Raw genomic sequence first — 23014 nt, 5'->3', positions numbered from 1 at the left:
TTGCTCACAGTCATTTAAATGTTTGATTTATTTGAATCTATCTTTTATGTCTGAAGTTATGATGAAATATTTAAACCAGTCCAATTCGCCAATAGGGGGTCACCTAGTTTATCATATTTTCTATCCATTAAAATAGTCTTTTTTCTGACAAAACATGACTGTGGTATTGAAAATAAACATTTCAAGGCAGAATGTAATGAGAATCAGTATGTTTACATTTCAAATGGGAGATACTAGGTAAAAGGAATAAAGCGCTAGTTTTCACAGTTGTATTTCTAAGCATAATCAGCACCAACTATATCTAAAGCTAAAATCAAAATATTGATGTACAGAACCTTATTCATTTATCTAAATTTGCCAGTTCAAACCATTATTACATCAAATCAACCATTGATTTGTATTTTTAAGCAGAATAAACAATCTTTTGATTATCCCTGATATGGGTGACCCTTTATTGGCTAAATGGCTGCCTCTGCTTGATGGCACTTTTTTTCTGTCAAAGTCAGTCTAAAACCCATAATCATATTATTCCTATGAAAGTGTGTGTTTCACTTTTCAAAATGGGTATCAAGTCAAAACGTCCCCTAGTCAAAACGTCCCCTAGTCAAAACACCCCCCATTTTGGTCAAAACATCCCCCATTCAGTTTAGAATTTGGTCAAAACACCCCCTTATATTTTTTTTTTGTATTATTCTTAATTCTTTTTAATTAATCTATATAAGATTTCTATTTTATTATGGTTTAAATTTGAAACTTATGGATTATGCATTGATAATTAAATGCACAAAATTAATTTTTTAGCACCTAAAATAATGCAATCAACACCTATCACATAGTTGTGCATTAATTGAGCTGCATGTGGGCTTAATATTAGTAGGTGTCATAAACCCATTAATCACCAGTAATAAGGTGTGAACATTTGAGAAGGGAACATTTTTTCTTCTGTACAATCAAAATTTGTGTAGAATGAACAAAAATCCTGTTCAGAGTAATAACTTTATTTATAAAACATTAATAAAACATCAGAACAGTCACAACTGCATATTTATGAAGTAAAAATAACATACCACACTATTCATTCACTGTTCTACACCAAGAAGTCAAATTCACAATATGTCACAATATTAATTCACAGTTTCCAGCTACACAATATGAAGAAGTTAAATTCACTTTTATGCTAGTTAATGTTTTTATCACAATTATTCCTCATACTGAACTGTTGTGGTGAGCCTTGGTTTGTAAATGGTGAGCACTCTTCTTTTCTAGCAAGGAACTTGCAGACATACCCCCTGTGCGGTAGCTGTAAAAGACATAAGAAAGTTTGTGATGTTTCAATCCATTCCCATTAGTAGATACTTAGATACCAGCTTGCATACAAAAACTTAACCAAAAACTGCAAAAGTCAATGTCAAACAAGAGCTGTCAGAGGACAGCAACGCTCGACTATTCAACAGCCTTGTCGAGTGAATGAATACGAAAGTTGAAAAAGGGGCATAATTTAAAAAAAGAAAACCTGTATTAGTTACATGATATAGTAAATGCATAATATTTAAGTAGTAGGCAAATCAAATTCTACCATATTTTACATTAGATAAAAGGTCTGTTATAACACCAAAAATATGCACTCAAGTTCTTTTTCAGTAATATCATGTGAAACAGTTATTAAATATTCAGATCTATGATGTTTAGATGTGATACATATAATTTGTACTTAACGTCATGTCACAAAATGCCTTCGGTGACTTACTAGCATTGTAACTCTTGAAATAGTGATGTCATGGAACGGACCATATTTCTTCATTATATCAGTATTTCTTTTTAATTCTGGTACTTGTAAATAAATATTTATCATTTATTCCTCATTTGTTTTAATTAATCCATTCAATATACAGAATCTCTTGATTGAATTAACACCTATTGTAATCTGTTCTGGTTATAACACATTATCTCCTCTAATTGGATTAACTTGACAATGCATTGATGACTTGTATATTTGAATTTGTTTGCTTAATTTTCATAATGTGATTATGATCTGTATATTGTTTATTTCTTCTGACCAGATTTTCAATATTTTATAAAATAAAATAAAGATATTATTAAATGGTAAAAGGTAGTTAATCTGATTTTGGCAGAAAATTACATATTTGCCAAAAAAGTAGTTAGACAATTTGGAATATGATAAGTATTCCACAAAAGATTTTTACTGTTCAAAGTCTAGTAATTCAAGAAATCAATAAAAATAATAATAACATGAATATAACTTACCTGTGTTACAGGTTCTGTGTTGCCAGTTGCCGCGTACACGAGTCGCAGGCAATGGCCTGTTGGCGCAGTCTTACTTTGTTCCCACACTTAATGCAAGGACACTCCATTATTATGTTATCCTATTAAAGCACTGATATTTAAACAAATAACAATCCAACACACTATCCACAGAGACAGACAGTATACATACACTAGGATACTAAGAAAATTACTGGTTGAATATAATTTTCAGTAGACTTTATAGCATGAAAAAAAATGTTTGAAGCGTAATTAATAATAATAAAAAAAAAAAAAAAAAAAGAGAGACTAATTCATCAATTAAAGCAATAAATATTAAGGATGATTTTAAAGCACTTGAAAATTTCAGTTTACTTTATTACTTTAATTGATGCAAAATTTTAGATTAAAGACAAGTTTTTTCAATCAAAGTCAAAGTTATTTAAACATCAATCACTGCAAATGATTGCTTGCAGATTAGGATTAATAGACTGTTTGGAAACCTTCATTAATTTTAATAGTTATAACTTTTTGTGCAATTATACTTTTAGATACCTGTTTACAAACTTCTTGAATTAAATCATTAAATTAACTTAAATAATATGTATTTACATATATAATTTTTAAGGGGGGTGTTTTGACCTGGTAATTTTTGGAAAGGGGGTGTTTTGACCAGAAAAGGGGGACGTTTTGACCAAAATGGGGGGTGTTTTGACTAGGGGACGTTCTGACTAGGGGACGTTTTGACTAACATCCTTCAAAATGGTACCAAATTTGTGTGGTTTTATCTAAGAAACTGTGAGGTATGCTCAAAAATATTCTACTTCGAAGAATTCAAGACTGCTAAAATCCAAGTCAGGAAACATGGTTGCAAGAGTTATCTTCTCATGGAACTCAAACTCATTAGATCAGATCCATCTTCTTTTGTGCAATAGAGTAAGTGTACTCGGTTTCGCACAGTTCACGGTTTCGCACACCAAAGAATTTTCCGTTTCTTGTAATGAAATACTTGCCAAGAGAAATTTAAACTGGTGAAATCAAGGGACCAGGTCTCCTTTTGAATGTTCCTATAGTTTTCTAAACGACAAGCTGGCATCCTGATAAAAGACAAAGATATATAAAAGTGTAGTAAAAGTATCACCCAGACAGCATAAAATTAGACACCACTGAGGGTACCTCGCTTGTGCATGGTATAGCGACATCATTATGATAATGACAGCTAAAAATACAATTTCTACAGAAGTATCAGTGTTGTGCAATTTCGATTCAACCAATATCCGTACTGTACAAAGAATTAGAGAATTTCTAGTCACGGTGTGCGAAACCGGGTACAAATATGTCCGAATAATGGGTCATTTTCTGGCTATATTGGAGAGCTAACAGTGGTGAGCAGTTATCACATGAAGAATAACCTAGTGCATAAATAAAGAGCCATGTATCTATTCTTCTGCCTGAAAATGCAAAATAATAAATTGCTTCCACATATTTCAGTTTATTTCAAGAAGTGTGTAAAAAGTGTGCGAAACCAGGTACACTGACTCTAATTGCTAAGTGATAAATTTATATTACTCAATACTTAAACATTGTATACTCTGATATGTATAAGAGAGATTCACATTTTATTTTCAAGTGACCCGCTATTGGCAGTGATTCTCTATTGGCGAGTTGACTGTACCAGTACCGGAGTACTGTACCGTATTCAATGACATTTTAAAAACAAACTCTTATTTCTGTGATCAGTATGCTAAAGAGGGATTTCAATAATGTCTCATTACATTTAACTGTTTTTAAATTTTGGGTGTTCAAAAGTTCTACATTTTTCATAAAGTGACGGTAAATAAATTATACCTTTTATCTTCGCTTTAATAACAAACGTGATCAAATCATTTAATGGTGGTGTTACTAGGAAGGGAGGTAACTGCGTTATAAGAGTTGTGATACTCTTACCGGGTGGGTCTGAACAAAGAGCTATAAAAATAAGTATTTTATACTTCTTTGGTCTGAAGTGCGAAAATCTATTGAGAAATGAACTTTTATTACGAAAATAAGCCATATACAGTGCTTTAGGGTATAGCGGATAGCTAACTAATTTTTCCTGCATTCCAATTCAAAGAAATGAAAATAGTAGTTTTTACTCAGTATATCAGACAGAAAACATCTATTCTTCTTAAAACAGTCAGCTTTTCATAGAAATTCATATGTTTTTTCTCTCCACACCATTGTTTACATATGAGCTGATTTAGGGTGTACAGGATAGCTTTGGTCATTTTTTACATTATTAGTTTAAAATCCACATTTTAACAAACTTTCCAAGATTGCTTTAATATAAATCAGAATAATAATGTATTCTCTTTTCGAAAACATTCAGCTTTTTAAATTTCTATCAAATACTTTTCATTCACAGACGTTTTTTACATATACACCAATTTAGTCTATAGGGGATAGCTTAATTTTACATTTGATGACATATGAAAAATAACACAACAAGCAAATATTTAAAATGTATGTCCGAATATCTGTTTGCATACCAGTAAAAGAATGATATGAAAATTCATACAATAATTCAAGTCTAAATATAAAATTTATCAATCTATCCTCTATACCCTAAAATCCGCTATACCCTAAAGCACTGTACTACTTCTTCTTCTTCTGTTTTTAAGCATATCAACAAGTTTAAGATAAGATTTATTTAAAGTCGGCAAGATAGCAAACAAATAGATCTCAGAAGACTTCGGGAAACCCTGTTTTGACATTTTCTACTCCGATCTGCATACAAATTACACATTTAAACTGTTAAATATGTTCACTTTTACATCTGATGGCAATAAATTAGCAATCATCAGACTATAAATCTACAGTTTTTTGGGGGAAAAACAGTCAAAACTGTGAAAATGTGATATTTTTGGGTTTTATCCTCATTTTCAACAAAATTGCAATAAATTTGTCATTTTCTATCAAATTCTAATCAAAGTAGCCTATTTCCACCATTATCTGGCCACAAGGCCAGATTTAAATTCTTATAGGTTATAACACACTAAATAGTTGTTGTTCTTTATTCTATATAAAACTGACCTATTTCCCCTGGCCGCAGCACACATCAGGACCCATTTTAAATGTCTGTAACCTAAATTTTCTTGAAGAATATTGTTAGTGCTAAATCAAAATCAAAAGAAAAGTGGGGGCCATGTTTGATGCAAGAAAAATAATTTCAGTCAAACACACAAACTGCAAAATTAGCTTAAAAAATGAGACCCCAAATTATACTGGTGGTGTATGATTTAAGTTTCCATGAACAATTTTGTCATGTTGTTATTTCATTATGAAAATGCTACCTACATATCAAGCATAGATCTGTCATGTGATTTTATCAAAAAAATTGCAAAGAAAATAAGGAAAATAGCTCTACAGAGCAAAAAAAAAATGAGGACTATTTGTATCCGCCATTTTTTTCACGCCATTTTTCTATTTAGTGTCTGTATGCCTAGATACAATAACGAATGATAAACTAAGAAAATGTTTTACTAACAATTCGGATACTGCTGCTTCATTCTTAGATTTACATCTCTATTTATGACAATAGGGGCCAACATTTATGACAAAAGGGATGATTTTAATTTTAGTATTGTTAATTTCCCCCATTTGGATGGGGATTTTGCTCGGGCTACATTGTATTATATTTCTCAATTAATTCGGTTTGTCAGAGCGCAAATTTGGGTTTAAAGTTCAGTAGTAATTTAAAGTCACTTCTGCGAGAATGTGTTTCAATAGGAAGTGTCTAGGGGTACGGATCCCTACCTCTAGAATCTGATTCTAGAGGTACGGGTCCGCACCTCTAGACAAGACTGTTAGGGGTTTTCTAGGGGTACGGATCTCCGTTTTTCTAGAGATTAAGGGTCATTTACATTTCAAATTGTCTTGAAAATGAAAGAACAAATAAGACATCATCAGTATTCACCTTAAACTTGGATCTAAATGGTTTGCAGATGACAACGTTCATCCGATTTGTTACAGTTTCCTTCGAAACGTAAATAATCGAGGAACACCAAATAAATCTAGAGGATTCGAACTGGTAGAAAAAAAGATATAAAGATTTAAAAAATAATGTTAAATATGTTGTGAAAAATGCTATTTTTATGATAATTAACTCTTAGGGTATTTATGTTTTCCACACATTTGGTAGCCGTTACGAGATAAAAAGTTTTTTTTGTAAATGTTCACCAATCGTGCCTTTTAATTTAGGCAAAGTGTAATTAAACAGAGGCCTAATGATAAACAAAAATAAACGGGTTCGAATCCCGCCACAGGCAGAAGGGATTTATTGTCACAAAATGGGGCCATCTTACGACTTCCCGTAACAGAAATTAAAGAGCACAGCATTTTAGGACTGACTAGTCCAATGCTCTAAACACTGAGTGCATGAACACGTCTTCTTTGTTCTAAAATTTAGAAACTTCAAATGGCTGCAGCGCATATCAGACTTCAAATTGCAATGGTGGTCTTTGGCCTATGTTTATATACAGAGAAAACAAATAAACAAACAAATAAAAATAAAACTATCTGAACCAGCCATATTGTGACACCCATTTCTTTCTCATCATTACCCTATTTCAGTAGTGTCTGTTTACTTATAAGAGAATATGTCCCATATTCATTTTAAATGTACTAACAAACTAAATGTATGTAAAAAGTTTTAGTTTAATACCAACAGTTTTTAGGTTTTATGGCATTTTCAGTAACATATGTCAACGTGCCAAATTTTATCAAAAAATGGCTGTGGCGATATAATTCTCAGTCAGCTTTCCTAACTTGAACTTATTTTCACTTAGCTGTTTGGTAATATTAGGCTGTAAATATGCATTTTTTTAGAAAAACTGTGAAAATGTGGTATGGTTTGGTGTTATCAATATTTCATGCAATGATAAAAACATGGAAATAACAAACAAACATAAATAAAGACGGAACGAGAGCAGCAGGGCACCGCTTTGGAATTGACAACCTTTTCTTTGTCAAGGGCCCCCGAAAGCAAAATATTGCAATCATGGATCAACAGTAATCCGTTTATTTGAACTTCACTTTATCCATTTTGAAATGACCTTGTTTATCGATTCCCTCTGTTTACGTTGTTATCTTTATCAAATATTTCAAAATCCACTGCGGTACACCGGAACATTGGTTAACAGTATGAAGGTAGCCACACACGGAACCGTTTGTGTCGTTTATATTGCTACGTTAGCTTTACTTTTTGAAGGTTAGTGTAAATTTGTTTCTGTCACTGCAATTCATAATTTTAACATGTCCAAAACATTCGGCATGATACTAATTTCACTTGGGTAATGATTACATTTTACTCGGATTTTATCGTAGACTCCCTGTGTAAAATCTCAAACTTTAAACTAAAATAAAGGTATTAAATTTATATATAATTTCAATAAAACTTCAAAATTATGTTGTTTGTAGCATCATCTGGGGGCATGTGCAGTGAAAAATCTTAATTTGATTTCTAAAATAGTGTCTTTTTAATTCTAAAGTCACTATATGTTTTTCATTGTAAATATACTTCGTTATACCCAAGTGGAAACTGGCAGGTACTCGAAAATGCAGCTATCTGATTGGTCAGTTAGGACCCCTGATGTGGGTTTTATGTCATGATAAAGTTATAGATATCAGCTTTATAAAGTACCTTTGCGTTCTTATTCAATTTTTGGTTCTACTTTCATTATGTTTGGGCAACTGTTATGCTGTTAATATTATGTTTGTATTTATTATCGTGACTTAATACGTATGTTACTATATATTTAGTAAAAATGAATGTGATTTCAATAGGTTATTGCTTTCACACAATGATTATCACTTATCGGCCCGGACCGAAAATTCATAATCATAATCCGCGAACACGCGCGCGTGAAACCAATGGCCACATAAAACGTCATCTTCAACATGGCTGGAGACGTTAGTAAACCGTTTGTTAGACTTGGATGGTCTGTCACTGGTCTGCACGTTAAACATTTGTTTATCGCAGAATTACAATGCTTGGTTTTTAGTAATAAAACATGACATGCACATATTTAATATTCATATCACCTCCCGGCCCGGCTCTTTCGTGTTTTAACCTCTAAATAAATGACAAGCTGTAATACCTACATTTAAGTATATGCTATAATTTGTACAGATGTTCTAAATGTTTCTTTGATTCAGGAGGCAAGTACCTGATATTCAATGTGATTAAGAAATCACTTTAACACTTAGAGTAGATGAGTCCATATAAAACATGTCCAATGCAATAAAATGTCTATTCACAAAATATTCCATCTACTTTGAAACATGAATCAATGAATAATAGCAATAATTTTCTAAAAAATAAACCCATCATTTTGTATACATGTGTATACTCGTGAATCATGTCTACTCTGAATCTCTTGCGTCACGAAATTCTATAAATGAAATTATGACATATACGGCATTTCGTTTAAGTTAGTACACATGCAACTTTTTCAGAATTATACCGTAGAATAAAGCTGAACTTTGTTGTACAGAGGCTGTTGCTTTAGGGAAGTCAATAAGGTCCATGAAAAAAAATGTTTTAGGCGACAGGTGGAATAAAAATTATTATGTGTTTTAGAGTGGTACTTACTATTGAGAAGCGATGTTATCCAATAAAGCATATATCTATGTGTTTCTGTTGATTTGTGACAGGATGCCTGGTAGAAAGCAGAGGGGGAGGACGAGGTGGAAGGAGTGGCCGTAGCCGGTACGTTTGATAAAACATATTTCACTGTTTGCAGTCCTATTTCATCTACACTTTGATTTCAAGTAAAAATTCGGCTTTTGGAACTGTTTTTTTTTTTCCTATTTTTGCAAAAACCTTCTTCTTATTATTATTATTATCATTATCATTATTATTATTATTATTATCATCATCATCATTATACCAGATTTACGTAAGAAATTTGTTGACTTGAAAGAACAGTCAAAGTTGTACACAGGCCAATTAGCCAATATTTTGGAGAGCCAAAAGCTTATTTGTCGGTGTACTTTATTAAGGTCTTGCCATATTGTAGTTCTTAAGAATGACCTGTTAAAAAATCACCTTTGAGGAAGAAATATATAATTCACCCGTGCAAAATGATCAGTAAATAGAATTTAATATATTTGTAACACAATCACTTCAACATGTTAAAAATATGTTCCTGTTCTAGGTTTGGTGCTATCACTATCCCCTCAGGAGTTAACAATAACTGATCTTTAAGCAGTGCTACCACTATCCCCTCAGGAGTTAACAATAACAAATCTTTAAGCAGTGCTATCACTATCCCCTCAGGAGTTAACAATAACAGATTTTCAGGCAGTTCACTTTGACTTAAAATTAGTATAGTATCCTTTCTCAGTGTTTCAAAATACACTGTTCAGCAGAACCAGTATTTAGACATTATCATAAATTTAGAGAAATGATCATTTTCTTTAGATAAACTTCTAACCTAAGAACTTGATCTCTGTTAAAAAACTTAATGAAAATACTTATTAGGAAAGACTTACTGTACCTATAATATTCAACCTAAGATTACATAACATTAAAACTTGAATTATGTATAGAAATATTTTTCTGGTGAAAAGGGCTGTTTGAAGTTTCTATTGTATGTATCCAGGTCAGTTTACATTATTATGAACGTGAAGCTTTACATAACAGAATTGTGCGCGTCGGATCCATTCAGTAAGAACGAAATCATTGCTGTTACATAATTTTGCTTAGTTTAGCAACTTTAAAATGCTTGTTGTTAATTGTGTAATTGGCACTATGTTATGTAGTCGCATAAAGATTCTGTCATTTTTTTTTATTAAATGGCATTATTCATTCACATCTGTGATGTTACTTTCCTTGAAATCAAAAGTGTCAGACTTAAACATTATTATAAACGTGAAGCTTTACTAGACAGAATTGTGCGAGATCATTGCTGCTGTATTTGACAAATTGGTATATTTTAACAGTAAGGAAGTTCTCCATGAATTTGTATTCATGAGTTTCAGTCATTTCTGTTGATTTTGATTTTATCTATGAATGCAAAAAGTCACAGTCAGCAAATAAAAATGGCTCAAACTCGCAGATGATCTTTATTTATGCTCACCGTAACCAAATCAGTTAATTTCAGCATGTGTTTTAAGGACAGACTCAATTTTAGCATATTCCATACACGTAAATCTGTAAATTCATACATTTAGAAATATGTAAATTTATATTTTTATAGATTAAATGTAAGTATACCATTTCTGTAACCTGTTTATGCTACAATGTGGTATCATTTGGAAATGTGCTATTTATATACATGTAGTTAAAACTAGTATGAACATCCCACTTGCTCCGAGAAGAATGTATCCGCCTCTCAAAAAGTCAAAAATGAGAAAAGTATCGCTTGCTTTTCAATTTTTCAATCCAATTTTTTGAGGAAAAAAATCAAAAGAACGATTGATCAATTTGGAGTGTGGCACAACTGGTTGAAGTACCGACTGCAAATGTTTTAATCGGTAATGCTGTTTTGGGGTAGCTGGTCTCTGATCAGCATAAGTTTGACTGTGATTCAAAACAATAAACAAATTATAGCCTTGAACTCCATTTTCGTGTCTTTCTATCCTCGAAACCTGGTAGGAATCTGCTTTTCATTGATTCACATTGTGTACTGGCAAAATTGAAAATACTGACTGCACAACAAAAACAATCTCATTGAAGTGTCACCCGAGTTCACCTGAGTGACACGAGTAACAATTGTAGTCCGAACGCTTTATCGAGTAACTGAAAATGATGGAGAACGTTACCTATATGCTAACATTTCAAAAGCTTCTGGGCTGTAACAATAATAAGAAATGGTTGCTACTTTTGACACATAATAACTTAATTTTCCAAAATAAACTGCTGATCAGACTAGACAGTATCCCTCGATCGTATCAGAAATTATGTTGAATTAGTGGTGATATAGTGCTGTTAATTGTTTTCATTGCCGCTGTGTGTATCTTACATAATGTTAGCATTTTCAATGACAATACAATAAGCGATTTTTGTGAAGAACCTAATATAGATATGTTTGATGGCCATTATGAGGACAGACAATCTGTTAGAGATAAACTGGTACGACCTCTGTCAGGGTGAAAAATCAGACTGGATTATTATCAATCGACTTTTCAGATTCTAGGATCAAGTAACACTTGAAAAAAATGTTCAGCCCATATTGTTTAATAGACTAGAAATTTCTATTATATGTTAATTTATACTTTAAATTATTTCTGAAGCAAGAGCTACAACTTATATTAATCCTCTTATGTCTACACATGACTCTACTACCCCGAACCACTTCAAATAAAAAGGGTGTTTGGTATAATTATTTCGTTTTTTTATTGTTCTGACTGAAAGAAGGTTTGTCGGCAAGTAGGGAGGTAGAATATTTTACTTATAACTTCAACATCAATGTGTGGCTTCTTTTGTGGATTATTTGTCCTTATCACTCATTCTGTGCTCTAAAGACTAGATGTTTTTCTAAAAGCTGTCCCGTGTGAACCTAGAAAGAAAACTTACAAGCTTAAAAAGTCAGATCGAGAACCCTCGAAATATGCTTGACAAGGATTTACTGTAAGAAGCAGATTTCTCAACCACTGTCCTATTCAGCAGTTTTTACAGATGGGGGCATGAATACCAAAATGAGCATTTCAAAGTTACTCTACATTTAGAAGAAAGTAAAAGGTTTTAAAAGAACAATGACAACTCGCTCCACTATTTGAAGGCAACTGTCGATATGAATGACTTTCGATTCTAGAACTGAAATAATGATTCAAGGATTATTTGACTTGATTCTATGATCTCGCCCTGAATAGACATAAGAAGTGTACAACTTAGTACCGCCCTTAGACAAGAGCAACTTGATGGTAAAATTTTAACCGTCATTTTCTTACTACAAAAAGGGACATAACTTTGCCAAAATTAAAGTAAGTGTTATGAAACTTGATGCTTTTATATGGCTTTACAACCCTGAAGACATGTGAGAAATGTTAACCAAATGCTCCCATTAGTTTTGGAGATATCAACTTGCAAGCAAATAGAACAATATCTATGCACAAGAAAGAGGGCATAACTTGTCCAAAATTAAGGTTATGGGAATTGATGCTTTGACTTCCTTAACATCACTGGAGACATGTATGGAAGTTTCAATCCAATATCTGCATTAGTTGCCGAGATAATACCTTGCATGCAAAACTTTAACCAGCTTTTTCTAAGTTTAAACAGTGGGGCATAACTTGGTCAAAGTTCAAGTAAGAGTTATGGAAGTTGATGACATGTCCTTTACAACATGGAAGACATGTGTGAAGTTTCAATCCAGTATCTACATTAGTTTAAGAAAAAAACTTGCATGCAAAAATTTAACTCTAAAAAGGGGTCTGACTCGAATAAGAGTTATGAGGCTTGTGATATGTTGATATAACCTTATTTTACAGACCCGAAGAAATGTGTGAAGTTTTAACCAAACATCTGCATTAGTTTGGATATACTAACTTGCATGTAAAACTTTAAATTGCATTTTAGTCCAAAAGGGATATAATTTTGTCAAAATACATATAAGAGTAATGGGACTTGATCATCTGCGGTTAGGTAATGACCTTAAAAAGTAAAAATAGGTTTCAAAGCAATATGTCTATAAACGAGATCCATAATTTACATAAGATTCGATCAGGAGTTATCTAACTTGATTATTTTGGTAGGTCTGATGAGCGCAAAGACTTGTCTGAAGTTTCAATTCAATATCATCTCTGGTTATTGAGATAAAGGCTTGATAGTAACTGCACCCAAACTTTTACAAGTGTACCAAAGACGCCTTGTTTAAAGTGTTAATGCATTCGGATACGATCACCCGACTTTCCCAGCTTCAGGAGGTGGGTAGAATTCGGGTGACACAACTACTATCGTCCGGGTTACACGATACTCGAGTTATACCCAGGGTGACTCGGGTTAGCTCGAGTAAGTATGCCGAACGCGCCCTTAGTATGCTTGAGTAATTGAAATCTAAACTCGATTTTGAGCCGTTCGTATTTCCGGATCATCCATCAGACAGATCTTATACTACGTGTATTGCTAGTTGATATTTATTGTTTATTCATATGGTATACTAGTACTACATTTTCCGTTTACTCTTTTTCAATACACAATATTAAATAAAGACCCAATCAGTGTGCATTGAGGACACATGAATACATCGTTTGTATTTTTCCTTACAGAACTGGAAGAGGAGGCAGCGAGGATATACCCTGGTGGACTTACCTCGTTGCTCTAGCAGGTGCTGCATTGTTAGTTGGTGTCGGTATCTTGGTGACTAAGTGGTGTATCAAAAAACATTGTGACTGGTACTGAACCAGCATTCAGACACTGTATAAGTAAACTGCATGAATGACTGTTTGCTTTTCTATGCGAATAGATCCATCATATAGGCCAACATGGTTCAGTCGGCCAGCGCACAGTTGATCACATAATCGAATGCCAGAAAATTATTGTATTATTGAACTTAATATTCCGTTTGAATTAGGGTTTTTTTGCTTTTCTTTCTTATTTTGTTTTGTATTTTTAACTTGTCAATGTGATCCTTAAATTATTTTAGGTGCCGAACCTTGTGTATGTACATGCCGATTTTGCGTCCCGGTGATAACAGTCGGAATACGATTACATATAAAGTTTATGCAGACGATGTATCTTTCTGTAGTCACATCTTAATGATATATATCTTTCATGTCTTTGTACCGAGAAGTATGTACGATTTTTTGTCCCCTGCCTTTTTCGAATAATAAAAGGGGGATATAGAAATTTGCTGCGTCCTTCCGTCATTCCGTCCGTCCGTCACACTTCGTGTCCGGTCCATAACTCTGCCATCAATAAAGGAATGCATAAATGTTTCCCATAATGAGACGACGTGGTTGCGCAAGACTCAGACCCCCAGCTTCAAGGCCAAGGTCACACTTAGAGGTCAAAGGTTAACAGGGTATATTTCGTGCCCGGTCCATAACTCTGCCATTCATAAAGGGATATTGTAATTACTTGGCACAAGTGTTCCCCATAATGAAACAACGTACCTTGCGCAAGACCCAGACCCCTAGTTTCAAGGTCAATGTCGCACTTAGACGTCAAATGTTAACATGGTCTGTTTCGTGTTCGGTCCACAACTCTGCCATTCATTAATGGATTTTGAAATTTCTTGACACAAAGGTATAATGAGTTGATTTGTCATGCGCCAGATCCAGACCCCTGGCCAAGGTCAAGATCACCTTTGGAAAGCATTTTATTTTGTCTGGTCTGTAACTTTTTTACGCATTGGTGTATATTCAAATAACTTTGCGTAAATATTCACCATTACAAGACATTGTGTCATGTGCTAAGGTCAAGGTCACGGGCACCTGAGTTAACTTTCTTTTTATATATATATGAGATTATTTCCCTTTTATATGATAAAGTACAATACATGTACATGTGTCTATATCAGTTTTCCCACTATTTCAAAAAAAAAGTAAAATTATGTTTTATGTAAGATGATTGGTACTGATAGATATAAAAAGCAGTAATCAAGTGTATACGCTTGTAGAATGCAAACCCAGGCACGAGTTGTAAGTTAATGGTATATATAATTTATATCTAAATGCAGCAACACATTAAGTTGATACGTAGTGCACCACTGTATCAACAGTAGAATTAACTTTTTTTCTGGTGTGTAATTGTTATATTTGTATCATATAAGTTTCATGCATTTCATTTGTTTACTAATTACCTCCCTTTAATATGATAGAAAATTTCATTACATTTTTATTTATTTTTCCTTACCAATTTAAAAATAGAATCACATTAAATCTTTAAAATTGCCAAGATACGAGTTATATGACCCAGGGAAGTGCCTACGCCTTTAGTATCTTGAACAATGATTTGGGTCCAATCGCTAAGGTGACTATGTCTTAGACTAGCTGACAAACGATGTAGAATGTCCTTTGTTAAAACGTAGAGACCAAATATCTCCTATATAGAATTTTCCTCTGGTTACCTTGCCTAAATGATTCGTGTACCAATGATTCGTAAATGGTTTCTATTAGCAGCTTAATAATTTCAGGGATCAGGCAAATCACTAAATGTTTCAAACCAACAATCTTCAATTAATAATAAAAAGCTCAAACTCTGGAGGCTGGAGACTCTATACTTGACTGGTCTTTTTGTTGAAGTTCCCGTCAGATAATGTCTTTGAATCAACAACATACGAGTCCTATCACATAGATGCTCTTAATTGAAGTTTATAACTCTATATGAATGCCTTGACTCCTGGAATGCTCAGCGCCTATATGCTATCATATGTAGCATTCAACTACCATATAGGTATATCCCCGATGCCTTGGCTGTACTTCGCCAATAACGCTGAACCGTCTATAGGCTGGAACTCTCCTACTCTCAGTAGATTACACAACTCTGGGTCTCTGTCTCAGCTTTCCGATGCTCAGCCTATATTTGCTATAGTCTATAGCATTCAACTACCATAAAGGTAAAACTCCTATGTGCTGGCCCTATAGCTCGAAACCTTGTTGAAATTCTGCAACTCTTCTTTAGTCTATCAACTTCAAACGTCTTCTTTTTTAATGATTTATCCGCCCTGACAGGGTACTGGGATAAATTATTAATTGAATCCTCGATGTGTCTTCTTCGACCGCTGGATACCGAATGAACTCTCTGTTATCCCTCTGCCTATTTATACCCTAGCAGACGTGCTATTTATAGAACTTGTTTCTGATTGGTCCAAATTTATACATATGGTTTTACAACGAGTACTTGCTCTAACAAATATCTGGTTCCCTTTAACTATTGTATATGGCATAATGTGTGATGCTGGGATCCAGCTATTAACATAATTAACACAAATCAGCCACAAATGACCCAAATCCTATTATTAACAATAATTCAACAATAATTATAGCAATAGTAGCATGAAAAGGGAGTCAAGCACTATCTGTGCTTAATGGGTTACGTTATCAATATATCAAACATACAAATTATTCTGACAAAAATATAGATATTAGCTTTTAAAAGCATTCACCAATTATAGACTTCCTGACATTTTCAAACTTTATAATTTACTTCATGAACTATATGATCATATTGTTATGACTTATGTATATGGATTCCGATGTTGATATAGCACTTTATGCTGTACATTTACCGGTATATGAAATGTATGGAAAGTCATATCTGTCTTCTGATGTTGAAATAGCACTTTATGCTGTACATATATTAGTATATGAAGTGCCTCTACTTGTATGTGCAGTGCTTATACATGTATATGATGCGCTTAACACTGTATATGGGGTGCTTTCATCAGTATTTGCGGTGTTTTTAACTTTATATGCGGTCCCTTCAGATGTATATGCAATGCTTTTATCTGATTGTGCGGTATATTTAACATTGTATGCGATCGTTTCAACTGTTTATGTGGTGTTTTCAACTTTATATGCGTCGCCTTTATCTGCATATGTTGTGTATTTAATTATGTATACTGTACTTTTAACTATATGCGGATTTAACTGTACACGGGATGCTCTTATCTGCATATACGGTGATTTTCACTTTATATGCTTTGCTTTTGACTTTATTTGCGATGCTTTAAACTACATATGCTGTGCTTTTAACTTAAATTTATAATACTTTTTCTACTGTATACATGGTACTTGCATCTGTATATATATTGGTTTTACATTTCATGCTGTGGTATTAGGACGCTCGCTACAGTTTCGTATTTTTTTTCTCAATAATAGATTTTGGTGAAATGTTTTGTATTTGAAAAATGAAATAAAAATACTAGGTCACCAGCTTTGTTTCAATTTAATTTGCCCCTAGATATGGTGCTATTTTTAACACTTTTCAAAATTTCTATAATCCTAAAATATATTTCAGTAAAGTACAATAATCAGCATAAATTTGATATCTAAGCATTTTTATAACCGAAAATAATATATCTATTTGAAACATGCTCAGAGAAATCAAAATAAAATGATTTTGTAAAGAAAGTAATACTTGTTCAACAGACCCAAGGGCTATTTTTGCATATCTTTGTCAATTTTAAGTTGGTACTTCTGCTATTTTATCGAGTTTCACATAATAGAATTTAATCAAACTCTGCACATACCTTTGGTTATGTCTACCTAATCTAAAACAGAAAGAAAATTGATAGGTCACCATATTAGATTTCGATTAAATCAAATTACGAGGTGGGGTGTGGCGGGCATTTATACAGCGCAGGTTGGTACGAAATACTCTTTCAGTGTTTGAGCAAATGACTTCGGTACGGTATGGGTACGGTACGGAATTAGAAACAGCTGTGACGCAGAGTTGGAGCGCCGGTATAAATTACAGACTCCAGTATATGTCGGATTGAAGCAGTTTGAACTAAAAGTACTTTAAATGTATATATTTTGTAACCATGGTGATACTTACCCTAAACTTTAGTCAGTATATTATACATATTATACATTAAATGCATGCGAACATACAATGATTTGCGAATTTTTGCCGTATGCGACATTAGATAATCACTTCCGAGCATGCGCAGAAGACTGCTCCAACTCTGCAGTGAGCTTCATCGAGAAGAAACACACCCAAATTGGCACGGTGTTGGGGTAAATATAGACCCGTCCGGAAAAACTGTAGCGAGTGCCTTTAAGCTGCACAAGTGGTGATTTCGTATGTGTATGCTATGGTGGCTGATTTCTGCCATTTCGTGTGTTCCTGTCGGCGAGGCGAAATGCCGAAGTAACGAAAACACGAAAGGTTGATATAATGCATATTTGTTCGTGTCGACACAATGAAGCATAAAAAGTAATTTGCTTCTTGAAAAGTGCCCAATAGAAACCGATCTACCAAACAAGATAGTTTCCTGCATAACCCGTCAATGTAATTTGGAACCAATAGCACAGGAAACCAGTGGCTACCGTGCAAATCAATCTTACCATATCCATTTCTGAATTTCTTCACAAACTAAGAATCATGCGAGCCATAATAGCACTTGGTCGGTCAGGTGACGTTTTTGAAAGGTGACATAAGTAGTGAAACCAGTAAAAATCAATGAGAAATTTACTGATTTGTAAAAAGGTGTTGTTTGCTATCATGGAAAATGTTGTCAAAACCAAGTAATACGATGTTTTCTTTAAATCTGGAATGTTGCGGAATATTGCACTAGTAGTGTCTAGCTGTATAATTTACTTGTTATTGCCATTTAAGAAAGCTTTATCCTCGGCGGTATTTCAACACTTAGTTTCATTCATTAAAGCGGAGGAGAATTGTAGAAAGGTTTTGGTTACGCCCATATAATTAGATAATTGTTTGGTACTGCCATATTATTTCATTGAATACTTTCTCAATTTTCAGGAAATTTTTTGGAGCATTCGTATAATGTAAGCCTATGGATAAACAGTAACAGGGTCTGACCTGGTTCAAAATTTGGGATTTGGAGAGAAATCCCCACGAGAAAAGTCTATTTTGGCATACATGTATGTGCTTTGAGAACACCAATTCAAAATAGTACTTGCTTGGAATCAGATAACCGCGAATGCCCTTGAATAAGGAAATGTTTTGTCCTTTCAGAGTGATCAACCTAAGAGATGATATTTTCGAAAGTCGACCTTTTAAGTGCATTTAGAGTATGTTAGTATATTTGCTACGCTTCGTTTGTATTGAATTTCATTAAATGATTTTCATCCGCCATGCCAACAATGTAAACAGGTGGTCATACCATTCATGCGAAAAATACTCAAATAAAATATCATCGCCATTCATGTGTTTTTCAAGTAGAACTAAGAAGAAAGTTCTTGAAACGAACCGACTGTTACTTTCTGCTGATTTACGATGAGCTGACGACTTGCTTTAATACTTTTTTCAAAAGAATCTTCGGACATTTGGCAAATACTATACTAGTAAACATATTCAATTTTTTCTTGTGTAGTGCAGCCTCGACAGGAAGTAGACCAAGGGCACGAAACTGGAGGCGACATCCCCAGTCCAAGTGGAACACCCTTGCTGGATATGGACAATACTCAGATCAATGAGGACGGCATTCTGAAACTACTGAAGAACATCAACCCAAAGGAAAGCTTCAGGTCCTGGTGTCATATATCTGCACGAATGTGCCGATCACTTAGCACCAATCCTCACCATGATATTCCAGCATTCCCTCGATGAAGGCATGGTTCCGGAGGATTGGAGATAAGCAAATGTCACAGCAATTTACAAGAAGGGGTCCAGATAGGATCCAGCCAACTGCAGACCTTTTTCGCTTACTAGTCTGTGCTGCAAACTACTTGAGCACATCATTGTAAGTCAGACACTGAAGCACCTTGACAAGTACAATATCCTCAATGATTGCCAGGATGGATGTAGAGCAAAGAGGAGATGTGAAACCCAGATTCTAACACTTGTTCACTAGTTGGCCTCATCACTGGACAAGCGTATGCAAACGGATAGGATAATCCTTGACTTCAGCAAGGCTTTTGACCGAGTCCCATACCAACGACTGATTAGAGGTCAAACACATAAACGAAACTCTCTCCTTCCTACATGACAGGACCAAGAGAGTATTACTTGACGGTCATTGTTCAGATAAGGCTTCAGTCATCAGTGGTATCCCCCAGAGATCGATCCTAGGTCCTCTCCTGTTCCTCATCAACGACCTCGCTGTTTGACTGGATCCTATACCGACAGATCACGACTGAACATGATCAATAACTTTTACAAGAAGATCTGGACGCACTGGTCAAGTGAGAGTCGACATTAGGCATGGACTTCCGCCGCCAGAAATGCAACGTCATGAAAGTGACGCGGTCGAGATAACCATTACAGGCACAGTACAGATTCTGGCACTGCGGACATCAAGATATCTCGATGTAGATATACATAGATATACAGTCTGACCTTTCATGTAAAGCTCACGTTGACAGGGTATCCAGAAAAGGCTACAAACATGCTTGTCTTCGTACGACGTAACCTGCAGGAAACAGAGACACATGCCTGCACCAGTCTAGTACGTGTCAACCTGAATACTGCTCGACAGAAATTAATGACAAACAAAATAGAGATGGTACAATGGAGAGCAGCTTGCTTTGCAAAAAATCGGTATCATAACAACAGCAGTGTTTCCAATATGTTGGAGTAGTTCAAGTGGGAGACTCTGGATTCACGTCGCTTTAAACACCAAGATACTATGCTCTGCAAGATAGTGCACCATCTTGTAGCAATAGACCATGAAGACTGCCTGACGCCGGCGAAGGTCTTGCCTAGATCCTCTACCATTTCGCGCATCAACTGACTGCTGCAAGTTCAGCTTCTTTCTTAGGAGTATCTCGCTAAGGTACTCTCTGCCAGCAACAGTTGCTGAGACCCGCTCTTTGGCACCGTACGCGTTTAAAAGTGGGCTATCCAATCTGACATTCTAAGGGACTCTGACGCAGCTACTATATATTAGCTCGAAGCGAGGGACTTGAGCTATGTCGACGGGGCTCCGCACCCTGGTACCACCACGTATGTCGAACTGGTCATGTTCTGATGGTGTGAAAAGTAGCTGGGTACTAGTTCCCTTGCTAACACTTTTATTTTTTTCTTCTATCTTTTACTCAGTACCATACTCCCTTGGACCGTTCTACTTCAAACTTTTTTCTATCAGCTAATTTCTCTTCGTACCTTTCTTATTCTTGTACACCGTCATAGAACTGACATCAATTCTGACGTATACAACTAGTATATTAATTTACAAATGTAGATGTTAGCTGAACAAACGAAAACGGTCAAAATATCCATCAAGGTTTAGCTAAAAAAGGAAACAGCTATGATCGAGATAGTTAGAGACATGCATATGGTTTAGCTCCGTCATTTGCAAAAATAGAACAAAAAATAACCGTCCATATAAGAGAACAACGCCATCATTGATAAAATAAATTAAAGCAAGATGCTTAGATGAAAAAACCAACAGAATAAGCAAAAACCTGTGCAGTGAAAAAAATCAAATAATGAAATGAAAGGTGTAGGTATTCTGCGAAACGAGGATCAAATTAAGAATTTTGCCAAACAAATTAGAAAAGACAAAAAATTAACTCATGATGCCTTATACGGTTTGCATTTGCTAGAGGATCAGTTGGATGGTTATATAATATACACAAAAGCAATTCCTGATTTAGAGGTAATCCGTAAATGTAAATAAAGATTTTTTCAGAAGTCAATAATTTGTTATAAGTGAAAGAAATCTTGAAGACTTTTCTTATCAGTTACTTCAACTCAACATCCAATGTTTAAAGAAAAACCAGTGACTCCTGTTGCATATATGATTCATGAAGGGAAATTCCAATCTTGTCATGAAAACTTTACTATTGAACTCAAGAAAAAAAAATCCAACATTATCAGATAAAACATTAACAGTTGTTGTTGACAGAGAAAAGAGAATTGCCAATACCTTTAAATCAAGCTTCCAAATTTAGATGTGGTCATATGTTGGAACCATATCTTAAGTGATGTAAAAATTTGGGTAGGGAAGCATGGAGGCTAGTCTGATGACGTCAATGTTTATGACCAACATAATACATTGTATTATTCGGGAATTACTGCATTCTGAAACTAAAACAGTCTTTGAGGAAAAAGTAAATGAGAAACACCAACAAATTTTTTAGAAAAAAAACAAATTTACAACCCATGTTCTGGAATAACTAATAATGTTAGTGAAAGTGTGAATGACAGACTTAAAGATTGTTGGGCACTTGACCAACTAGTTCTGTGCTTTCTTTACTTACATGGAAATTATTTAAGGGATTTATCATGGGCTTTCTGTGGAGACAGTGAATGAACACTAAAACATGAAATTCAATATGCTGCACCAGATCAAAGAGCTATAAAATAAATGTATTTTATAGTTCTTTGACCACATTCAGGTACTGAATAATTCCCCAAAAATGTTTGTGCTCCAGACAAACTTGTTCAACTCGATCATTAAAGGACAAATTTCTAATTGATCGGTAAACAAAAGAGCTTCCCGAAAAGTCTGAAATATTTAAGAAAAACAATCACTTAAATAGTCAAAATGCACTGGCTGAGCGTGTGGTAGCAGATGAGGATCGAAATTGCTTTTGTTCCTAAAATGGACTCGTTTGTAGTGAAGGGGTCAAAAAATGACGAACATGTTGTTCGACAGTTCCCAATTGACCATTGTTCCTGTCCTGCAAGAGGTCGCTGTTACCACATAATTGCAGCAATGAAACTATTGGGAATGAAGATACCAGAAGAAATACAAACATAAAAATAAATGAAAAGATGAGGGTAAAGTTAGGGTTGGGTCAACTGGCTCGCAGTTTCTTAGCTTTCTTGAATATTTAAAACATATAATGTAGGGTATATTCAGGAATGTTAGCCTTTCGGTTTAAGGTGCTTTTTACATATTTTGTCAGCATTATGATACTGTATTGTCATTTGCCATTCCAACCTTGTGCCATTTTAGTTATGATTTGGAATTTTTATCCAATTTTGATATCATGTATTTTATTTATTCTATACATACATGTGGATTTTGTTGTCCAACTTTGTGTCATTTCTGTGATAACATGTAATTTACTAATTTAATGAAGTTTTTCACTAGTTGTCAGAGACCACCAACTCATAAAAGTACAGGGAACTTACTGGGAATGAGGTTAGTGTATACCTGGGAATAAGGTAGCGTCTGTGCGACTGGTC

The 23014-nt window shown here is 34.4% G+C and overlaps 1 protein-coding gene and 1 long non-coding RNA gene across 3 annotated transcripts in view; one reads left to right on the top strand and one right to left on the bottom strand.

Moving 5' to 3' along the window:
- LOC123551459 (EEF1A lysine methyltransferase 1-like) overlaps positions 1–7393 on the bottom strand; it is a 37542-nt gene extending 30149 nt beyond the window's left edge. The window contains exon 1 of one of the 2 annotated variants that reach the window (XM_045340413.1): positions 7259–7393. The gene's annotated coding sequence lies outside the window, so the exon portion shown is untranslated. Of the gene's footprint in view, positions 1–4110; positions 4174–7258 lie in introns of those variants that run through there. The other variant, XM_045340412.2, reaches the window with a different exon arrangement.
- On the top strand, positions 7380–17118 carry LOC128556301 (uncharacterized). The gene is made up of 3 exons (XR_008370552.1): positions 7380–7510; positions 8956–9010; positions 13513–17118. It is a non-coding gene; the product is annotated as an uncharacterized LOC128556301 (long non-coding RNA).
- The last annotated feature ends 5896 nt before the right edge of the window (positions 17119–23014 follow it).

Source organism: Mercenaria mercenaria, chromosome 4 (genome assembly GCF_021730395.1).
Source record: "Mercenaria mercenaria strain notata chromosome 4, MADL_Memer_1, whole genome shotgun sequence".
In the NCBI taxonomy this organism is placed as follows: Eukaryota; Metazoa; Mollusca; class Bivalvia; order Venerida; family Veneridae; genus Mercenaria; species Mercenaria mercenaria.
This window is presented reverse-complemented; position numbering and strand designations above follow the sequence as displayed.